Source organism: Myotis davidii, unplaced genomic scaffold, assembly GCF_000327345.1.
Source record: "Myotis davidii unplaced genomic scaffold, ASM32734v1 scaffold534, whole genome shotgun sequence".
NCBI lineage: Eukaryota > Metazoa > Chordata > Mammalia > Chiroptera > Vespertilionidae > Myotis > Myotis davidii.
Genome location: NW_006286678.1, coordinates 3,832,342 through 3,844,490, shown reverse-complemented (window position 1 = coordinate 3,844,490; position 12,149 = coordinate 3,832,342). Strand labels below are relative to the sequence as shown.

The 12,149-nt window shown below is 50.9% G+C and overlaps 1 protein-coding gene across 1 annotated transcript in view; it reads right to left on the bottom strand.

The window, feature by feature from the left end:
- SHB (Src homology 2 domain containing adaptor protein B) overlaps positions 1-12,149 on the bottom strand; it is a gene marked incomplete at its 5' end in the record, with an annotated part of 124,614 nt that overhangs the window by 33,544 nt on the left and 78,921 nt on the right. The gene's annotated exons all lie outside the window — the stretch shown is intronic.

The following is a 12,149-nucleotide window of genomic DNA, read 5'->3' as shown; positions in this document are numbered from 1 at the left end:
ACCACACCAGCCCTCATGGCAGTCAGTCAAATGGGGTATTTAGTGTATTGAGGAGAAGAAGGGTGAGGGAGAGGTGAAGCAGGTTCTGAGCTTGCAGAGCCCTGTAGGAGGGGCTGGCTAACCATGGGATCAGGCAGACAAGAAGGGGCCTGGTCAGAGAACCCCTTTCACAAGAGCTGGGACTGCATTCTTGGTTAAATCAATAAATTCAATTCTCAGATTAGGTTTTAGAATCAGTTCTGTATAACTGATGGAGGGTTTGGGGCAACCCTGGAGGCAGGGAGACCAGCTAGGGGATGGTGAGGCCAGGGCCCTGTGTAATGAATGCCCCATTGAAATGGAGATCTGGGCACAGCAGGAGATGGGGTCAGGGGCATGGGACCATCTAGTGCAGTGGTTCTCAACCTTCCTAATGCCGCGACCCTTTAATATAGTTCCTCATGTTGTGGTGACCCCCAACCATAAAATTATTTTCGTTGCTACTTCATAACTGTAATGTTGCTACTGTTATGAATCGTCATGTAAATATCTGATATGCAGGATATATTTTCATGTTACAAATTGAACATAATTAAAGCATAGTGATTCATCACAAAAACAATATGTAATTATATATGTGTTTTCTGATGGTCTTAGGCGACCCCTGTGAAAGGGTCGTTCGACCCCCAAAGGGGTCTCGACCCACAGGTTGAGAACTGCTGAGCTAGTGCCTCTCCACCATGCCTTCCCTTCCCTCTGATCTCTTTCTGGTTGTCAGGAATGGAGAGGAGGGAGCAAGCTAAGGGGCATGGTGTGGGGAGGGTCTTGTTTACTTTGCCACCTGCAGAGGACAGGGAGGGACCATATAAATTGCAAGGCATTTTCACCTATGACAACCTGGGGCTCCACTGGCTAAAATAAGAACTTTAGCATTTCTGCCAAAATAAATTCCTACTACACACCTCCTGGCACAGCAACTGAGAAGAGAGGCACAGAGCATGGAACATGGGTTGGAGGAGAAACCTGAGCTCTTCAGAACCACCAACAACTTGGCTAACTGTCCAGCCTCAGATCTGACCACGCCCCCCTCCAGGAGGATCACTGACCATGACCCAACCCTCCACTGAGCTGTAGCAACCTCTCCACCTGACTGATTCCACCTGCCCTTCAGGGGTCACCTCTTCCAGGAAGCATTCCCTGGCCCCAGACTAACCCTGATTTAAGCGATGGTATCCTAATCGCCAGTTTCCCCTTCTGGCTCCCCAGGAGCCCAAAGGCAGGGGCTGTACCTACCTGCCCCGACCGCCAAGCCTAGCCCATGCCTACGACATAACAAGTGCTCAACAAAAGACTGAAGAAACTTAATAAGCTGTTGTTTCACTTTATTGGGGGGAAGTATCAGTTTTCTGACCAAATAAATTGGATACAACCTAATAACATCCCAGTCAACACTGTAATTCCCTGCTGAATTAATTTATACATTTGGGTGCAAGCTTAATAATATAGCCACATATTTTAGAGAGAACCGGTGGTGAAGAATGACAGGCTTAATTAGGCAAATCATTTCACCTAAAATAAAAATATACAAACTCCAAGTGTAGTGATTCAGGAGCAAAGGAAAAAACAACAACACACGCGTTGAACTGAAGCTCCAAACACGCCTGCCTTCATTCCTTCTAATTAAGTTTGTCTTTAATCTGCAATTTAAAATGGCAATTCTTTTAATTTAGTGACTTTCTGCAAAAGATAAAGGAAGACACAGCCCTCAAACGAATATGTGCATTTAGAGAAAAAAATATGCCACCCTGTAGAGCTGTTTAGAATGACTGGACCTAACTAATCCCACCTAATTAATCCCACCTGTAGGCAATTGCACATTCTGCAGGAGGAAGGGGTCAGGTGGGCAGGACCAGACCCCGCGGCAGCGGGAGCGGGAGAGGAGCCTGGTGAACGGCCCCCCCAGCCTTTTTCTCCAGGGCAGGTGACAAGGCCCCTCTGTGAAGCCGGAAATGTCCTTCCAGCAGTTGTGGTCTGGTGACAGGCCTCATCCTTCAGACCCAGCTCAGGTGCCCCTCACATTCCAGGAGGCCTTTTACTCCTGCTCCATCCAGGTTAGCTTCCAACGCTGTCCCCTTCCTACTTATTCAGTAACGTCCTCACTTAACATCACTGACAGTTTCTGTGACTTTAAGCAAAACAAAACAAAGTATAACAAAACCAACTTTGCCACAGGCTAATTCATTTAAACAAGAGTTCCTTCGGCATCATTATCATGACACAATGTTCAGGGAAAGGACGTAATTTGAGGACCTGCTGTATTCTAGATTTTATACCAAGTGGCCCTCAAGTTCGATCACTGAAAATGAGGGAAGAGGGTATCCCAGGCACCCGCTCTAACCCTCCAAGAACCCTGCCACCCTATGGGTAATGGGTGAGGCCTCAGAGGAGGTGAGGAAAACTCCTCCAGGTTCTCAGAGTTCAGGGGGGACCGAGGCCTGAGCCCAGGCCTGTGGGTCACCAGGGGCAGGCTTACCCCACTCCAGGTCCGTGCCCCCGCCCCCCCATGAAGACACGGGCAGGGTCAGTCATGCAGGGGCTGTGCCTCACGAATCCTCTACACCTGGAGTGACCACTGTTCTGCTCCAGCTGTAGGACACCTAGAAGCTTCCTAGGATGGCGCAGAGCCTCCCCTGACCCCACCTGCCGAGAACCACCTGCCCCCTCTGCGGCTCACAGCACTCGGCACTTCTCTTGTCGCCCAGTGGGCACTGACGCCAGTGCTCCCCAATCAGCCGGCCATTCATTTTATTTCGCTTTTCCCTCTCCTGTCTTGTCTGCCCCTAAATCTACAGCAGCGCTTGGCAGGGAGACGTGCTTAGTAAATGTTTGTTTAGATGAAATAACTGTGTTCCTCTGGGGTCCAGCTCCTCTCTGTTTAGGGTTTAGGGCTGGCCAGGTTCCAAAAAGCCCACGGGCTTCTAAAGCACAGCTCTGTGGGGCTCACGGGCCTCGCTGCTCCCAGTGCTGGGAGGGAGGGCAAACGCCTCACTCTGGTGCTTGAGGTCCTCAGGGGCTTGATGCCAATTTGATACATTTTCTCCTACAAAAACCCTCTGAGTTTCACAACCAGCCCAAGGGCCCAGTCACAAGAATGGCCAGTTCCCAAACCCATCACCACTTTTCTGCCCAGGCCTTGGCTGTGCCTGCCCTCTAGAACCCCTTTCTTCACTATCTGTGTAAGATGGCCCAGACATTCTTCCAAGTTCAGCTCCAACGCTGCCTCCTGGTGCAGGTTTTGCCCTAGACCCGCAGGCAGAACTCCGTTTTCCTCCTTTGTGCCCTGCAGTTCCTCATAGCAAGACCCCTATTAGCCCACCCCTGCCCCTCACCACAGGCCTTCACCGCCCTATTGCCTGTGTCCATGGGTTATGCATATATGCACACAAGTTCTCAGAATTCCCATTTTTCAGATGGAGAAACTGAGGCCCAGAGAGGTAAAGCCCCCCTTTCCCCTCCAGTTCAAGAGTTGGCCTCACTCTCTACAACCCCCCGCCCCGCCCGCCTCCCCCTTGCCCGTGAGTGACAACTCCAGGTAAGCTGTAGGACAACATGTGGCTCAGCAAATGTTTAGTTTGCATTTTCAGGATCGACAACAAGAGGCCTCTGTGTTCACCTGGGAGACACATGCAGGCCCCAGGGCACCACGCTGCCACATCTGGTGGGTGGTGCCTGGGAACAGAGGTCCTCATTGTGAGGGGAGGCCGCAGTGACTCTCCACAAAGCAGGGCATCGGGAAGCCTGGGAGGCAGGCGCCAGGACGTGGCCCGGGTTCCAAGAACACAGTCAAGTAGAGCCAAGCCTGGGCTGGGGAAGGGGGCCTGGCACAAGGAGGTGTGCCTTCATCCTCTTATCTGTGCCCCAAAGGAAGCATGGACACCACTGCCTGGTGCAAAGACCCTGTCCCAAAGGCTGCTGCTTGGCTACAGGAAATGTAAAGAAAAATCCTGATGAAAATGATTAAATGACCCCAACACAGGAGCCTTTACCTGCGGAGGCCAGCCATCCTTACTGGCATAACGCATTTTACAGATGAGAGAAGCAGGGCTGGAAAAGTGACTGACTTGCCCCAAGTCATCAGCTTGACTTGAACTTGGACTTGAATCCAGGTCTTTTGAATGCCAGAGGCCTCTAATGAGTTCAGCACAAGTCCTGTCTGCAGCACAACATTCTCGTAACAGTGATACCAAAAGCAGCATCACCGAGCTGTGCCCCGACTCTCGGCACTTACTGCCTCTATTTTACACACGAAGAAGCAGAGGCAACCTGCTCGGATCACCCACAGCAAGTGGCAACATGGGGCTCTACATCTAGACCCCCTGGCGCTTGAAATCACGTGCACTCTGGTAGTTCTGTGCCGGCTCGCCTGTCAGGTGAAGAAGGTCTGCTAGTGACGGATGCAATGTCCCCTGACATTTCACCTGCTCACAGATCCTTACTTAGAACCCTCGGATCTGAGAAAGGGCTTTTCCCCATCCACAAGCCTCAGAAGGCCTGGAGGAAGCAGGGTGAGCATTTGTGCAAATGAGTTTCCTGGCCAAGGAGCCCCAAAGCCCCAGCCCATCTGTTTATGTTTCTGCTGTTGCCCCCTCCACAGATGGCAGCGAGGGAAGGCAGGAGAGAGAGGAGGGGACAAGCCAGGTGCATGGCTCTCTGCCTGCCATCCACTGGCACACCAGTCTCCCCATCCCCAATGTGGCATCCAGATGCATGGGCAATCCTCAGATAGGCAGGGACACACTCTCTCCCTGGGAATTCAGACCAGAGGCGGCAATCATAGCAGTCAATAGCCACTCAAAAATGCCCCTCCAAGTGCAGGTCCCCGGCCTCACTTGGAGAAGACAGGTGTACAGCATAAAAAATTAATATGAAAACAAACCAACCGTGTGTGAGCAGGCCACATGATTACGTACGCATTGTAGCATCATAAAGAGAACATGGGATTGGTTTCCCTGAGACCTGAATTATTCAATAAACTTAGCAAATAAGTGTGTGTTCAGTGTGTGCCAGGCATTGTTCTAGGTGGGACCCAGGTGTGAATAAGGAGGCAGACTCTCTGACCTCATGGAGCTTAAAAATCTCTATCCACATGAAGATCCCTGATCTGCCAAACAGAAGAGCACAGACATACTGTCAAATCTTTGTTTTTCCACAAAGGAGACAAAGGCACTTAAAGGAACATTTCTATCTATCAGTATAATTAGCAGATGAATCAAAGCTATTAAATGCTAGTGTTTTTCTTTTCCTTTTTTTTTTTTTTTTTTTGGTTACTAAATGAATTCATTCATAAGTCAAACAGAAAAGCCAACTGGAAAAACCTGTCCCTCAGTAACATATTAGCCAAAGGAAACAAGTGATCCCAGCTCTCTCATTTAACCCCCCCTTTCTCCGCAGACCTGCTGTTCACACGTGTTAAATATTAATTACAACTGTTACTCATTAGTACAGAGCAAAAAGCTCTTGGTACAAACACAATTGTTAATTTCCTTGCAGGCCCAAGGCATTCTGGGAAGCTGTGCAGGAGGCAGGAAGCATCATGGGAGCCCAAGTGGAGCCAATGGAGAAGAAGGTGGTGTTCCCTGGGTGCACCGGGTGAGGGTGGCAGGTCTGATTCCCCGAGGAACCCTCTGCAGAGGCCAAGCCTGTTTATTCCGAGTGCCAGGGGATAAGTCACAGGGCTCAGTGGGAACAGCACGTCTGGAGCAGTGCCTACCGCACACGTCAGCACTACCAGCTTTGGAGCATTTGTGTTTGACTGTGACAGTGACGAGTCACAGAGTGGGCACAACTGCTTCTGCCTCAACAACGCAAGCCAACTCACAACAGCACAGGTAAAGGGAATGTTCAGACCTGCCCTTCCACACTCGAGGTGTCAGTGCAGCAGTGGAGAGTAAAGGCTTTGCAGTCAGACAGACCCGAGTGCATTAGCTGTGTGACTGTGGGCCAGCTGCTCACCCTCTCAGAGCCTTGTCATCTGTGTAATGACAATGAAACCACACCCACGTTACATGGCTTCCTAGTGTTAACCCTTGCCAGCCTCATAATTGTGCTCACTAAGTGTTACTATTCTGTCCTTCCTCACCGCCCTCCCCCACTTACCTTAATAGGATTATTTATATCAGCCAACTGAGCTGGATCAGAGGTGACTCACAATTATCTAGGAAACAGACATACCGGGGATCTTACTTTCCTTTTCTTTGCCCTTTTAGCCTCACTTGATGAGTCTGGGAAGGTGTCAGAACTTAAGAGGGTGCCTGGCTAAAAGGTGAACAACAGAGCATTAGCGTCTCCCCCTGTCCTCCAAGCTGACAGTTAAAGGAGTGTATCTGTCTGTTCCAGAATAAACCAATGCACACCCATCTAGGATGTGGTAGGAACACAGAGGGGTGGGAAAGGGACTGGTCATGTCAGGAAGGCTTCCTGGAGTTGGTGGCATTGATATCAGCCAAGCCAAGCTTTGACCTCCCCTCCTAACTCCACTCGGACCCCACACCTAACACAGTATGTACCGAGTATGTTCTAGGTTCTCAAAGTAAGGTCCCCAGATCAGCAGCGTCAGCAGCACCTGGAACCTTGTTAGAATCGCAAACTCTCACGCCTCACCCTAGAACCTACTGAACTAGGAACTCTGGGAGTAGAACCCAGAAATCTGTTTAATGCTTCCTCCAGGTGATTCTGACGAATGCTCTGGGCAAGCCAACTAATCCAATTTGTCACACCCAGGAACCAGTGAATAAAGAATCGAAGACCCAAGTGGCTCATGGTTAGAACTATTGCTGGAATTGAAATTTAGGATTTCCTACAGAAACATTGCTTTCCACGCCATCTATGCATCTCATTGCCAGGCATAAGTGGGAATGAGCTTCGTAAATGGGTCCTCTGTGCCCTCTAACTACCTTTTTATGCAGTAGTACTGTTTTAATATTAAATTAAATTTTATGTAATACAGCAAGCCTTCCCTGAACACTAATCATTCTCTCATGTGTGACCCGTTAGGGCTTACAAAGTCTGTTCATTCAGATCTTTCCCCTTCTTATCACAGAGATCCAGCCTGGCAAGGGTTGTGACTATCCCCATTTTACAGATGGGGAAACTAAGACTCAGGAGATTGCAGAATCTGTCTGAGGTCCCACAGACGGTGGTGATGCATGTGAACATAGGATTGTCTGACTCCTTCTACTGCCCCAATGACTCCAGATATGCAAGACACTGTCCTGAATTTTTTAGGGTAGAGAAACCCACCAAGGAGCTAGTGGGGATGATAAGACAAGTACCCTAAACAACGCAGTTCAGTAGGAGTCATAGATCTATCTTCTGTCTTTGCTGGGAGGCAGCCCCGTCACTGGCTGAACCCAGGACATTGCCTGAAAAGTAGCTTCAACAGAGGCAAACCTTCAGTCGATGAGTTGCAAATGAAATGACGGTTCTCTAACTGCTCTTGAGGGTGCATTTACACATCCTTCTGTGCCTGGCTCCTCAAGGAAACACTCTGACCACCTGCTTCTCAGAGGTAATTACAAGTCCCATGAAGGATATAGCTTTTAATTTACTCACTGGATGAAAAGGAAATGCTGACCCATCATCTGAGTGTGGCCTCACTGGCTCTGCTCAGAGGTCTCTAGCAGTTCCTGTCCCCTTTTTAGGCCTCAGTTTCCTTAGCGGGACAAGAGGGAGTGAGAAGCCGTGGTACGAGGGCCCTCCCTGTGCTCAGTGGTGGCAGAGCATGACCAAACCGAGGGATGGCTCTCGTCACTCCCATGCAGGCTCAAACCTCCAGAACTTGGGCTCCTACAGCATCTTCAGTGGGAACCATTCCAAGTGGGAGCACACACCCCAGGATGTATCCTACCAGCTGCAAACAAAAGGGGAAATTGGTGCAAGGGTGGTGAAAGGCACGTGACATTTCCTGGGGGCTCTGGGAGGATGAGGGCTCCGACCATATTTTATGCAGCATCTTGGATAGCAGCAGGGAGCCCAGACATCAACTGGCTTAGGGCTTGGGCACTGGAGTTGGAATTTGCAGGTTTAAATCCCAGCCCCGTGGCTGACTAGCTATGGCCCCTGGGCAAGTCATTTCTTCTCTCTGCACCTCAGTTTCCTTACCTGTAAAAGGCGGAAACTAATCTCTAGCAAGTAGCTGAGGACTAAATGGGATAATGCCCACAGAAAGTGCTGAGTGAATGCCAGCACTTTCCTGATGCAGTGCCCTTTAAGCCTCACCAGGACCCTCTGCAGCGGGCACATTTCCAGATGAGGGAGCAGATGCTTCCAGGAGAAGTTCAAACCCTGTCCTCCCAGTTGCTACTTGGATATGTGGCGACACCGTATCTGTGCCACCCTGAGCTTGGTCTGCTTCTCCAGATTATCCACCCAGCTCCTTGGCCCCTCCCTGTGTAGCCACCTCCGCTGCAGGCTCCATTTGTCCATCCGATGATCTGTGCGACAGCCCAGGGACTGGTCAGATCCTCCACATCAACCAGGGCCACTCTGAGACAATGTGGAATTGCCCCAGGCTGCTCATCCTACCCCACACCAGGCAGGGAGCGCCACAGAGTCCCGTGTGGGCCCAGAGCCATGTCTGGGCTGGCAGGAAAGCCATTTCTAGACCCACCTGCCAGTCTCACAATTTGTTGCTGTAAAGTAGGGGTGGGGAACATTGGGCCTGCAGACCGTATAAGGCACAAGAAATCATTTGTTCTGGCCCTGCCAAGGCATTAGGGGTGAGTTAATTAAATGCTTGACCAAATATAGCAGGCTAAGTTTTAAGTTGCTAATTTTGTATGGCCCGGGAATGACATTATAGATATCCAAATGGCCCTTGGCAGAGAAAAGTTCCCCACTCCTGCTGTAAAGACTCCCAGGCGGTCAGTGAAGCAGGCTGGGAACTGTGTCCAGCCCGCTCAGAAGGCCGGTGTCTCTGCCGGCTTGGAAGGGAGCTGGCAAGTTGATGGGAGCCACACCACCGCTCTGTGGACGGCGGGCTGCAGCCTGTGGGTGAAACCTGGCAGGGCATCTGTCCTGGGGGCTGGGATCAACAAAGGTCACCCAAGTGGAAGGGAACCCGCTGGGCAGGTTGAAGTTGGGGGTAGGGTTCTGGCCGAGGCCACACAGTTTCCTGGAGGGACAGCAGGCAATGAAGGCCCAGGGCTTTTGTGAGCTTGTGGCATTTCTCATTCACAGAATTCTGCGAGAAGGGAAGACTGTCCGTGCTAAGAAGCTAGGACCGCCTCACACCCTGCAGTAGCTGTTTTCACGAGAACCGGGAGTGGGCTGCAGCCGCCAGAGCCCGGCTGAGACAGGAAGGCTCTGCTTCCACAAAGGCTGGTCTGGAGCTGCTGGCCCAGAGGGCAGGCTAAGTGGAGACGCCAAAGCCCCCTTGGAGAAGTGTCTCTTCACAAATGCAAAGCAGGAGTTGGAATTTGCAGGAAGGAGCTCTTCTGCTTCACAGACTAATTATGGAGATGACTCAGAGGCCTTGCCTTCCCCTGGGCTCTGACCAGCACGCTGGGGTCCTGAGGGGCACAGCATGGCGGCATCCCTGGAGGTGACACAGGCGGGCCTTTCACGGCCGACAAAGCCCCTGGCATCGACCCTGTCTCAGCTGAGCTTTTGCTCAAAAGTTCCCAGCGAGCGGAAGCTTGTTACATACGTTCAGGTGTGACTGAAATCCTTACTCCTCACCTGGACCCTAAATCCATACGTCTCTTCCTTGGTGGGCCCAGCTTTGCCTTTTGGGGACCTCACACTGAACACCCTTTGGAAATTTGAGAACACTACCAGGTTCCCTGCCCAGGTGTCCTCATCCAGGTACACATGCAGAATCAGAGAATACAAGGCATAGAAAGAGATGGTGATGATTTTGTCCAGGCAACTTTATCCCTCACAGATGTTCCCCAGCTAAGGATCCTGTACCCCAGGTTGCCACGACCCATCACAGAGCCCCCGAGAGCCCAGAAAAGCTGTGAGGAGCATTTTGAATAGGTTTGTAATAACGGAGACAGGGCCTAGCCAAGCACTGCCTTGCTCCCTGACTACACCAATGACTTGCGCGTTCTCTCTCTCTCTCTCTCTCTCTCTCTCTCTCTCTCTCTCTCTCTCACACACACACACACACACACACACTGCTCACCCAGGCGGGAACATTATCCTTCACTCCTGAGCAGCCACACTTCTGGGTTTACAAATGGGACCAAGGCAGCACTTTAGTAATCGAGACAGTCGAGCTGCTACAACTCATCCTCATTACCTGACAGGTGGCCCATCTACTCGCACTCAGTCTCCACTCTGGGCTGAAAACAGGAGCTGCTCCTTACTTAGCAACGCTGCACTGGACAGGCTCTGTGCACGGACACAAGGAGGGACCCAGCCATGACTGAAGGCCCCGCTCACAGTCCCTCCAGCCCAAGGGAACAGCTTCCTCCTGTGCCCCAGGAATCAGACCTGAGCCAAAAGCTTCTTGGGAAAAGCACTATCGGACACGCTCCAGAGCCGTTCACACAGAGATAAGCGACTCCAAGAGTCACAGACAGGGGTGTGATCTCAGCCTGTCTCCCATTGCCCTATAGCACTTGTGATACAACTCAGTGACATAAACCAAATCCAGATGGAAGTTGGGTTTATAAGTTTCTGTGGCTCAGAAACTATTCAGAAGCCTTGTGATCCTTTGTGAAAAACTAAATGCACAGACGTTCTAAAACCACTGCTGGGTGGTATGGGCCCGTGCTGGCCTGAGAGCCTTCAGAAGAGATGATGGGAGGGCAAGTGCTTTTCACTTGAACGTGCACAGGAATCCCCTAGCAGTCTTGTTAGAACAGGTTCTGACTCTGCAGGTCTGCGATGGGACCCAAGACCCTACATTTCTCACTAGCCGCTGGTCCAGGGGCCACATCTGGAGCAGCGAGGCGCCAGACTAGACTAGAGCATCAAAGGCAGCACAGCTCCGAGTGACCTGCATGTGCTCAGCCAGGAGAGGGGAGGGGTGAGACGCCACACCTGTCTGCAGTGCTAGTTCATGCCACCGGCCCTTGGTATCTGGAGAGTTGTCACATGAGCTCCTTTAGCCCTTTAATCAAACTGGTGTTTGCAAAGAGCAAGTTTTCAGACAGCACTGGCTCCTTCTAGCTCCTCTCAGATGCAGGAGGAACCTCGCCCCTCATCAGCTACGCAAGGGCACAGGGACAGTCCTCGGATTCCCTTGTGCCGGGGGAAGAAAGGAGACCTGAGATGACCAAGGACCTTCAGCCACATGACTACCTCACCACTGGCTCAGCCAGGTGCTCACAGCCTGGCGGGCAAGACCAGCACCTACGAACAAACTCTACATAGTGAGAGGAATGGCCACCAGGGAAAGCTCACAGAGATGGCGACGTTTGAGCTGGGCCCCAAAGAATGCCCGGGATTTTTCCAGGTAAGAAAGGCATATATAGGCAGAAGGGACAGGATGTGCACAGTGGTACGTCCAGGGAACTGTGAACAGTATGTGCTGGAACAGCCTGAACATCATTAAGGGCATCGGAATGGGAGCCTCACTGTTGGGGCCCAAAAAGGGAGGAAGAGTCTAGTTGTGCATGAAAAAAGGAAAGTCCAAGCAATAGAGATTTAAAAGAAATTAAAAATAAAAACTCTCTCTTTATGACCTTCAATGTGGTAAGAATTAGTCATTCAATTCAATGTCTCTTTTTCACATGCCTAAATTTTTAAATGCATAAGATTTTTTTTTTTTTTGCGTCTGGCTTTTCACCTCTTAACATCGGACTGGAGCATTTCATTCGGTTATCATAAACTCTTTGTAAAGAGCACTTTTTAGCAGCTGCACAATATTCCGTTTGATCAGCCCCTAGTGGCTGGACATTCAGGTTGTTCCCCATCTTTCAGGCCCATGAGCAATGCCCTTTTCTGAATTTTAGATCATGACCTAGGCGTGAATCCCAAGGACTGGAATCAGAATCGAAGGGAATGAACAAGCTCAAGACCCTGAGGCATGTGGCAGACTGTTTTCCAAAAGGCTGAAACCAGTCTCAGAGTGGGGCGGAAGGGAGCACCTGAGTCAGTCCAGGGGCTCTTGACCAGGGGCGGGCCAGCCCTAAGGCCAGGATGTGCCCAAGGCCTTGCTC